The sequence below is a fragment of the Salmo salar genome, chromosome 05 (assembly GCF_965601325.2).
Source record: "Salmo salar chromosome 05, fSalSal1, whole genome shotgun sequence".
Taxonomy (NCBI): Eukaryota; Metazoa; Chordata; class Actinopteri; order Salmoniformes; family Salmonidae; genus Salmo; species Salmo salar.
This window is the reverse complement of record NC_138295.1, coordinates 42,890,213-42,901,621: the sequence shown is the minus strand read 5'-3', so window position 1 is coordinate 42,901,621 and position 11,409 is coordinate 42,890,213.

Sequence of the window (11,409 nt, the reverse complement as noted above, 5' to 3'; positions counted from 1 at the left end):
AGTTCGTAGAAACATGTCAAACGATGTTTATAATCAATCCTCAGGTTGTTTTTAGCCTAAATAATCGATAATATTTCAACCGGACAAAAGCTTCGTCAATATAAAAGGAAAACAATAAAGTCGTGCGCAGTAACCAGCTCTGAGGACATCCCAGGGTCCACTCACTCAATGTTGTCATTCTCCCTAATTTTTCAGAATAAAAGCCTGAAACAATGTCTGAAGACTGTTCACAACTATTCGAAGCCATAGGGAACAGAATCTGGGTCCTATCCCTTTAAATCGTGTATAGGCTTTCATTGCAAAAACAGCCATTTCAAGGTAATGGGACTTCCTGGATGGATTTTCCTCAGGTTTTTTTGCCATTTCAGTTCTGTTATACTCAGACATTATTTTAACAGTTTTAGAAACTTTGGAGTGTTTTCTATCCAAATCGACTAATTATATACATATCCTAGCTTCTGTGCCTGAGTAGCAGGCAGTTTACTTTGGGCACGCTTTCATCCGGAGGTGAAAATAGTGCCCCCTACCATAGTGAGGTTAAAGGCAGTCAACTTATTGCATGTAAACTTCTGACCCACTGGATTTGTGATACAGTGAATTACAAGTTAAATAATCTGTCTGTAAACAATTGTTGGAAAAATGACTTGTGTCATGCACAAAGTAGATGTCCTAACCGACTTGCAAAAACTATAGTTTGTTAACAAGAAATTTGAGGAGTGGTTGAAAAGCTAGTTTTAATGACTCCAACCTAAGTGTATGTAAACTTACGACTTCAACTGTACGAGCGGTTTATAAATGAGGCGCCTGGGCTCAAGAGAGCCCTTGAATTAAGATCAACATCAAGACATCTTGCAGAAGAGCTCTGTTTGTGGCAGTTCACCTCAGTTCTCAGAGCATGCACATAATCTAAATCCAAGTCCTTCATCCATCATAGCATTTATATTTATCATGCAGTGTTGTTCTTCAGACTCTGTAAATTCTCTTTTGATGAATCAATTTCTCCCAAAGTCTATGGGGGAATCATTTGGCAAATATTATCTAGTGGGAAATTCCAATCATTTTACTGTGATGTTAGAGGGACTGGATCATTTACTGCAGGGTCTTTTAGGATATTATAAGATGTAACATAAATCCATCTCTTCAGCATATGAGTCCACACAACACACCTAGGTCACTTCACAAGCTCCCTAGAATAGGGTGGAATATATACGTCTAACCACTGATAAGGGGGCAAGATTTGTTCCTCTACTTTAGGATTAAGGTTAGGATTGGAGGTAGGCTAGGCAAATGGAATCTGATCCTAGATCTGTGGTAAGGGGCAACTTAACTTGGTCTCACAGATCCCATCTCATGTTGATTGTGAAAGGGTTTCGTCTGAGTTATATCAGTCAGTGAGCCAGTGTTTCCGTTGTAGTCATTTAGCTGTGGCGCTGCAGCACTGCAAAATCATGGCCACCACGGCAAAAAAATATGGAACATGAAAATATTTCTGCGTAGGCGCACATTGAAGATGCTAGAACAGTCCACATTTACTTTTCCTCCCCAAACAAAACGAGTGATGAATAGTAAAATCAGACAACCCCATAGTAGAAAAGTTGATCTATTTACCAGGTTGACTTGTTGTTGTGTGTTCTTCTAGTCGAGATAAATACTCCTCTCTAGGTACATTAAAGCGACGAGAGCCATAGGGAGGAAAACATGCATTCTGACAAGCAGTCAATGCACAACAATTCAGATGGTTTTCACCAGAACCGGCAGCCCCGCTTGACAACGCTTCGCTACAAAAGACTGGCCGCTTAGTGGGCATACACATGAACCTATTCAAGTTAGTAAATACATTTTGAAATGACTTGTATTATTAGCTAGCTAGCTGTGTGTAAGTTAATGAGCTGCTAGCCCTTGATCATGAATCTTAGTTCCATTACATTTACACATAATGTAAGTCATTGGACTAAGTCCTCTTATGTCCCAACCTGCAGTCTGAACATTAACACGCATCTCTTCTGGTACAGTTTTGGAAGCATAAAGACATTATCTTTAATATCAGCAATAAATATATTTTTTTAAATAGTTACATTTATATACACCTTTATAGGGTTAGTGTTCCCACACAGCCATATCGCCATGTTACAGCACATGTTTACAGTAAACAGACAGAAGACACAGACAACTACCTGTGCTAATTACCTGTGCTAACCTGTGTGTAAACAGAAGACGGACACCACAAACGTGTTGTCATTGAAAAATACTGTCGGCTGCAACTGTGTTAAAACAGTGTACAGTAAGTGGGTATTTTGCATTTATGAAATTATTTTCCTGTGATATAAAAGTAAAGGGATTTATGTTTTTAGAACCCTATCACAGTTGAGAATTGATTCACGTTTAGGAGGAATAATGGTCTGGGGCTGTATTTCAAGGTTCGGGCTAGGCCCCTTAGTTCCAGTGAAGGGAAATCTTAACAATACAGCATACAATGAAATCCGAGACGATTCTGCGCTTCCAACTTTGTGGCAACAGTTTGGGGAAGGCCCTTTCCTGTTTCAGCATGGCAAATTAAGGTCCATACAGAAATGGTTTGTCAAGATCAGTGTGGAAGAACATGACTGGCCTACATAGACATGTTTTGATCATGACAATTTACAATCAAAAGTAACACCAAGTAATTCAGTCTCCTCAACTGTTCAACAGCCACACCGTTGGCAGATTCAGCTGAAGTCTAGAGCTTATGGAATGATTTGTACCAAATACAATGCTCTTAGTTTTTGAGATGTTCAGGACCAGTTTATTACTGGCCACCCATTCCAAAACAGACTGCAACTCCTTGTTAAGGGTTTCAGTGACTTCATTAGCTGTGGTTGCTGACATGTATATGGTCGAGTCATCAGCATACATGGACACACAGGCTTTATTTAATGCCAGTGGCAGGTCATTGGTAAAAATAGAGGGCCTAAAGAGCTGTCCTGCGGTACACCATTAAAGAAAACCCTCTGAGTTCTATTAGATAGATAGCTCTGAATCCACAATATGGAAGATGGTTTTGTGATTAATAAGCCATCTGATTCAATGAAAGATGGAGTTGAATTTGTCTTTCTGCCGATAATTTCATTTAAAGTACTCCAAAGTTTTTTCCCACCATTCTTTATATCATTGATCTTGGCTTCATAATACAGCTTCTTCTTTTTGTTGAGTTTAGTCACATAATTTGTCAATTTGCACTAAGGGGATAGTGCATAGGTGCAGGGTTAGATGGTGCAATTTAAGATTCTCTCATTCCCCTTTTCTGTGGGGGGTTTTTCTCTTTGATACTCTGATGTTAAATGTGTATTGGTTCCTACTAACCAGCCTGGTAATAGCTAGGTTTGTACTAGCTATGCTGATAGTCATTAATGTTTTTTTCACTGCATCAGATCTCACTGAGACTGGATTCCCAAAATACATGCTATTCAGCTCCCCATGATTGCCTGATCTTAATGCAAATATCCAACAAGGAGGGGCCTTGCAGTGTGTGAATTGTCTCAAATAAAAAAATAAAAGTAACTTGGTTCTAAGACTGCCAAGCTGTCCTCAATTGGGTGAACCTCTGTCCGGGACAATGTCCTCAGGATTATGGAGCAGTTTGTTTATAAAACGTTGTTTGAATCTTACAACATGATTAGGATAAAGCAAAACTTTACCAATTAAAGATGAGATAAAAATTGTCCAACTGTCAAATTTTGATATCCTCTTTCCAGTGGTGGAAAAAGTACCCAATTGTCATACTTGAGTAAAAGTAACAATACCTTAATAGAAAATGACTCAACTAAAAGTGAAAGTCATCCAGTAAAATACTACTTGAGTAAAAGTCTAAAAGTATTTGGTTTTAAATATACTTAAAAGTATCTAAAGTAAATGTAATTGCTAAAATATACTTAAGTATCAAAAGTCAAAGCATAAATGATTTAAAATTCCTTAAATTATAAGCAAACCAGACGGCACCATTTTCTTATTTATTTTCTTTACGGATAGCCAGGGGGCTACTCCAACTCAGACATAACTTACAAACAAAGCATGTGTGTTTAGTGAGTCCGTTAGATCAGAAGCAGTAGAGATGCCAGGAATGTGTGTGAATTGGACCAACTTCCTGTCCTACTAAGCATTCAGAATGTAACTAGTACTTTTGAGTGTCAGGGAAAATGTATGGAGTAAAAAGTACATAATTTTCTTTAGGAATGTAGTGAAGTACAATTAAAAGTAGTCAAAAATATAAATAGTGAAGTAAAGTACAGATACCCCAAAAAACGACATAAGTAGTACTTAAAAGTATTTTTACTTAAGTACTTTACACCACTGAGTAATAAACTGTAGTCAGGTGGTCATTACCAGGTTATGATGAGGTTTTAACTATGACCAGTACATCCTATAGCCCATAATAAAGTGTTCAGAATTATGACCAGCTTGGTCAGATAGAGGTCACAATTATGACCAACTGGTCATATGGTGGTTAGAGAAAGACTTTATAAAAACTTCATTTTCCAACCAGTTTGCGACTGACATCTTTTCAGCCAGGTTCTGCCCACTGGGTCACCTGCCAGGTATGCGTGCATGAGCATTGCAAAATAAGTTGACATGTTATTCAATCATTTCACCCACACCGCTCGTGCTCGTGTATGCGAATCCAAGGGCTAAAATAGAACTTGGTTTTATTTGAGGCGCTGCAAGTCCCCTCCTTATTGGATAGCAAGTCCACTCCTTACTCGATATCAGGAAGATACAAACCCACATGGATGCTTGAAAGACAATCAAGGAGAGATTCATTAAAGATAACTAAAAACTAACTTTTTCCCTCTTATCTGTGGATTAATCGTTGGAGTAGAGAAGCACGGCTTTGTATGACTCCAGGTCAAAACTCTACAAAGAACCAGCTAAAAAGAGGACCATATGCATGTCAGGTAAAATAACCACCCAATTTACATCTCCCAGGTAAATGTATGGACATTTGCTTTCCGGGCTGGGAGTCAGTTAAACTGCAGTACCGAAGCAAGACTATAGAAGCAGTCGAACCAGTGCTTCTAGACGGGAACCCTAGCCCCTTGGTGTGGATCAGGGATGGACAACTCCAGTGTGTTAGCTGGGGCAAAAGTGTGACACCCTACAGGCCCCGGAGGACTGAAGTTTCCCCATCCCTGAAATTGATGATTGTTGCGACTGTCAGTGAAAAGTAGAGGCCAAGCCAGGCATATTGCAATATTTCAAAATACAATCGCGGGAAAACATAGTTTGGAATGCAAATGGCTAGAGGGAAAATGGTAAAGAGAAGACAATGAAAATACCTAATCCTCTTCAACTTAATTGAGCGAACAGTAGGCTATCTTACTGGCACCATGCAGCGGAGCGCTTCGGCCATATCCCTGGTGAGCACGCATATTCACTATACATCATTGTTGAGTCAGTGCCACATAAAAGTTTGTTTTTAGACAACTATTTCCTCCAAGTTAGATGGACATCATACTGTATTTGTGTCTCCCCTTCTCGTAGGCCTATTATAGGGACCAGACAACGTCGTTTTTATAGATATGTTTGTCAGTGTCAGCAGAGTAGGCTACCATGTAATCAGTGGAGGCTGGTGACTAGAAAAATTAAGGAGGATGGGAGACCCACAGTATAGGCGCGGAACGCACAGAGATGACAATGTGTATTTCAAAAATCGTCAAAGACTAATTATTTTAACCTAAAGCATTTAATAAAGACATTTAAAATACAATATTATGGGGAATGGGAATGAGAGGACTACTTACACAATTTTGGAAAGGAATCACAGCAGTGATTGAATGAGGCTATGAGGCATGAGTTGAGGTGTTCAGAGGCTTGACCAGTGCAGGACAGGATTTGACTGGGAAGACAAAAAAACTATAAGACAACACACTACACAGTTAGACGAAAGAGCTAGGAATGAGTTAGTCCAAGCAAGGAGTAAAATCATCGTTGTGTAATAATGTGACTGTAAGTGATTTTCATTACTGTATGTAGAGTCAGAAAATTGATAGGGGTACTCACAGTGCTTGGAGGGGAAACATTCAATGTGCCAGTGATGTGCGGGCACATGAGACGTGGCTTCAGTTCATGTCAGGAGAAACTTGACAATGGTAGTGGAGTGGAGTAGTCATCACCTCTTAAATCAGGGAACAGGAGGGGACTTAGCTGGAAATACAAATAGCAGATACATTCCATTACAGCTGTGCCATGTAGGTTTGGACAACGAGTTTCTATTAACTTAAACATCTCAAAATTCATAAAGTGAAACACAGATTGCGCATCTCGCCCACTTGACACATTAAAGTAGCCCAAGAAATGTTCCTGAATAAAGCCCTGACCATCCACATACCTGAAGATAACTGACAACTGCAAGCAAACTGGTGCAGGTCTCAGAGCGGTGGGGCAATTTTTATCAGTTGATGAGCCTGAAAAATCGTCTCGTTTTCATCAGATACAGCATGTCAGATTCCAAATGTTTAGGTGTAGCCTAGGCTGCTGCAACATCTATGTCATGAGTTTTTGCTTGTGTCTGTCCGGAGTGATTATGTGTCATCATCTTTGCTAAATAAATACCGGAAGAAAGTGGAAGCTATCAAATCATTCGGAATTGTTTTCAACATCCCAGAAAAGACAGTCGAAAGTTCCATATGTTCAGCAAGTAAAGCATCATAATGTGCAATTACCTCTGCAAGCTCTTGTTAACGGAACTTTTCATATCGTAGTGTCCTCCTAAAATAAAATTATTGCATTCCCTGCTTTTGTTTTTTCGTTTAGCTGAACGATCAATGTTCTTCAGGTAGGGCTGGCTGATATGGCCAAAATATCATTTTTAACCAAATGTTGCAACTGCGATTTAGATCAAAACACTTGGGTGAACTTTTGGAATCATGGAAATAGAATATTTATTCTAATTCTATTGTTGGAATATAAATAATAGTGGGCACTTTGAATACAGTGTTGTTTGACATGACAACAAATGAAAATGCCATGGACGAGTTATTGTGACAGGGTAGGAACACAAGTGATGTTCAGTGTTTCCTAGGGGACCATATAAGCTTTGGCTACATTAAATCTTTGTTCATGTAGCCAACATATTCCTCTATGATTTAGAAGATACTGTTGCACAAACATGCTGATTTAGGCCTCCATCAGCACTGATAACAGGCTGTATTAGTTAGCTACGTTTGTTCTGACTCAGTACTTTTATTAGCCAGCTAACACAATTTAGCTTAACTTGCTAAGAAAATAAAAAACTAGCTCGTTGCAGATGTAAAAAACACAAACTAATATTGTAATTATAGAACGCTTGTGGATTTATATTAAGATAAAATTTGAAACATCGTTGTCATCAACATTGTTGCATGTGCTGCATTGACCATGCAGACTGACCGAAAGTGTCTCGTGGTCAAGCAATAACAAATGCGCTCCTTGAGTGACGCGGTGGGACTAGGTCTATGTGGAAAGCGGCATGGAGAGAGTGAGGAGACTCAAGTAGCGGAGTAAACTATTTTTAAATGGACGTTACACACGGCGTATCACATTTAACAAACCAAACATTCAAATACTGTTGTAGAAGTTAAAGTAAAAACCCAAACCGGTCCGTGCATCAATACCGGTATATAGTAAAATACTGTATACCGCCCAGCCCCATCTTCAGGTCACTGCACCCACCTTTCAACCAAGACTCAGACTTTCCAAAAAGCAGGTAAAGCCTGATGAAAGGCTCCCTGTTAACCAGCTATACTTTTGATTCGAATAAGTATTGAACGCCCTCACCTTTTCATGTCTTAATTAAACTGATCTCAGGCAGAGGTCGACCCTCGCTTTTAATTCGTACCTTACCCGTGTACTCCAGAGAACAAAAAGTCCACATTTTCGGCAGCGTTGGCCATTCTACCATTCTGGCGGAGAAAACTGCACACTCGTGCTGGTAGCTAGCTAGCTACTGAAGTTAGCAAAACACATTTTAATACACTGCACTAACTGAACACAAAAATAATGTTCTAAAACCAAGAAAACAATTTCTAATATACCTCCTCCGTCTCCTATAATTTTTAAAAATGAATTTCAATTGAATAATACCCCCAAAAATGCTCAACTATCATTTCAATCAATCTCTATCCAACAATGTCACAAAGCTTCTCAACACATAGAAACCCCATATTGCTCTGTGGCACAATCCCAATAAGACTCACTAGGTTTGTTCTCTGATCCTAATTATATGATTGGATGGACAACATGTCAGTTGATTGGTTGGAGGACGTCCTCCAGAAGTGGACATAATTACCATGTAAGTCTATGGAAGGGGGTGAGGCCTACAAGTCTCCTAGGTTTCATATTGAAGTCAATGTAGCCAGAGGAGGACGGAAGCTAGCTGTCCTCCGGCTACACCATGGTGCTACCCCAGACAGTGCTGTTGTAGTTACTGTAGACCTTCATTGCAAAACTATAAAGACACAAGGCGAGACCCAGATGCAGACACGGGAAGCAGATGGTTTGAGTTCTGATATTTATTATACTCCAAGGGGTAGGCAAAAGGCAGGTTGGGGACAGGCAAGAGTTCATAACCAGGTCAGAGTCCAAAACAGTACAGTGTGGCAGGCAGGAGGGCTCAGAGTCAGGACAGGCAAGGGTCAGAACCAGGAGGACGAGGGGGAAAAAAGAGAGATTGGGGAAAACCAGGAGCTAGGAGAAAACCGCAGGTTGATTTGGCAAACAAGACAAACTGGCACAGACAGACGGAAAACACAGGTATAAATACACGGGATAATTGAGAAGATGGGTGACACCTGGAGGGGGGTGGAGACAAGCACAAGGACAGGTGAAACAGATCAGGGTGTGACAAAAACAGTCTATTTTAATCAATTATTTGGTGACATGAATATATTTAGTATAGTTTTAATGTTTCACTATTTTTATTTTTATGAAATTTCACTGAGGAGGATGGTCCTCCTCAGCCTCCACTGCCTGTAATGTGTTCAGTAGCGGTGCGTGGGTAAAATCACGCACCTTTCTCTATAGCTATAGAGAAAGGTGCAGCGTTTTTGTCCTCATGATATAAATGATTGAATCTTAAAATGGTGCAATCTTTAAAAAGGTATAAGTAAGGTAATACAGTAGATTTGTCTTCTCTGCCCTAAGGACCCTGTCACACCCTGATCTGTTTTACCTGTCTTTGTGCTTGTCTCTAACCCCTCCAGGTGTTGCCCATCTTCCCATTATCCCCTTTGTATTTATACCTGTGTTCTATGTTTGTCTGTTGCCAGTTCATCTGGTCAGGTCTTACCAGCGGTCTTTCCCGCGTTCCTGTTTTTCCTGGTTCTGACCATTCTGCCTGCCGTCCTGTACCTGCATGACTCTGACCTGATTACGAACCTCTGCCTGCCCTGACCCCGAGCCTGCATGCTGTCCTGTACCTGCCTGACTCTGACCTGATCATGAACCTCTGCCTGCCCTTTGCCTTCCCTGTGTTATTAATAAATAATCTGAGAACTGTACTATCTGCCTCCCATGTCTGCATCTGGGTCATATCCTGAGTTGTGATAGACCCAATGTATTTCAGCACCCCTCTGGACCAGGATGGAAAGAGTCAAGTTGCAGTATTTCCATTGAATAGGATGTAGTGAATGGACATGTAAAAAAAAAAAAATCAGTTGTAGCCTATTTGACATGGAAGTTCACTGTCACCCTATATCCATTTGCTTTGCTGTTACTGTTTCCTGTGGAGAGGCCAATGTTACATGTTGTTGGTGAGTGGGGCCATAAATAGACTGGTGCAGAAAGATCGCACAGCATAAATTGGGCTCCATCTTTTGGCATAGTAGTGGAATTACTGAACATGTCCAATAATGCTTTCTTGTTTAGGGTTTTATATCTCTGGCATATGTTGGGTTTTATGTGTTCAAATCAAGCTTTATTTATACAGCGCATTTCAGACATTGAATGCAATACGATGTGCATTACAGGAAAAAAGTTATAAAAACGGAAATATTTACTACACAAACACAAGAGGATAAACTAAATAACAAAACTGAACGACTAAAAAGCACCCTAAGGAAAAACAAAGCTAAAAAGGTGTGTTTTTGTTTATCACAGTTTCAGCCTGCCTCTAGTTCCCTGGCAGGCTATTCCAGAGGCTGAGGGCATGGTAACTAAAGGCTGCCTCTCCATGCCTCTTGGTCCTTGGCTTTGGGATAGTTAAAATGCCAGTGCCAGAGGACCTGAGGGACCTACTGGGTACATAACGTAAAAGCATGTCTGACATGTATTAGGGTGCACAATTGTGGATTGATTTAAAAACCAATAGAATAATCTTAAAATGTATTTTAACTCACAGGCAGCCAGTGCAGAGACCTTGGTCAGTACCCATGCTGCAGTATTCTGTATGTTTTGCTGTTGACCAATGGCTTTCTTGGGTAAACCAGACAGGAGAGCATTACAGTAATCAAGCCTGCTTGTAATAAAAGCATGGATGAGTCTCTCTGTATCAGCCTCTGAGAGAAATAGCTGCACCTTGGCAATGTTCCTCAGGTGGTAAAAAGCTATTTTGGTCACATTCCTAATGTGTGATTCAAAATTTAGTTCAGAATCTAAAATAACACCTAGGTTTTTTTACCTGGTGTTTTATCTTTATTGCTTGTGAATTAAAATATGTAGCCAGATTCTCTCCCTGTGCTTTGGCTCCAACAATAAGTACCTCAGTCCTGTCTTGATTTAGCTGCTGGAAGTTATGATCCATTCAAGTAATTCAATCACTAATAGTCTAATAATTTATCCTTGGAGCTAAAATCCTTTGGTGACACGGAAATGTAAAGTTGTGTATCAGCTGCATAGCAGTGATAATCAATGCTGTGCTTTCTGATAACACTGCCAAGGGGTAACATAATGTAATGAAACTGGCAGGGAGCAGGTCTCGAACCCTCAACTTTCTAGCCCGAAGTCCAGCACACTATCAACTGTGCCCCAAAACATGCTAAATTGGCAGTCGATATCCGTGCTTATAAACCCAGGATCGTTACAATATATAAACTGAACAGTACCGGACCCAAAATCGTGTTGCCACCACATTAGAGAGGGGGTAAAAACATTAATGAATTGATGTAAGCTGCAAAATTGATGAACTGCATTGACATAACAGATGACATGAGTGAGAGGCAAAGTCCAATAGAAAAGCGAGTAGCAATATGCCGATGAGAAAAATGGTCGACTGATCCCTTTATTTGGTCATTTAATGTATTTCAAAAATATATATACAAAATAAATTAAATATGTAGCTACTTTGTCCACATTTAGCGAGATGTTTCATCATGTGAGACACTGGCATCAAAAACAGTAATGTGCCGGCATCGCTGATGAAACTCACGTGAGAATTTTCACCGCTTTTTCAAAATGACCTTC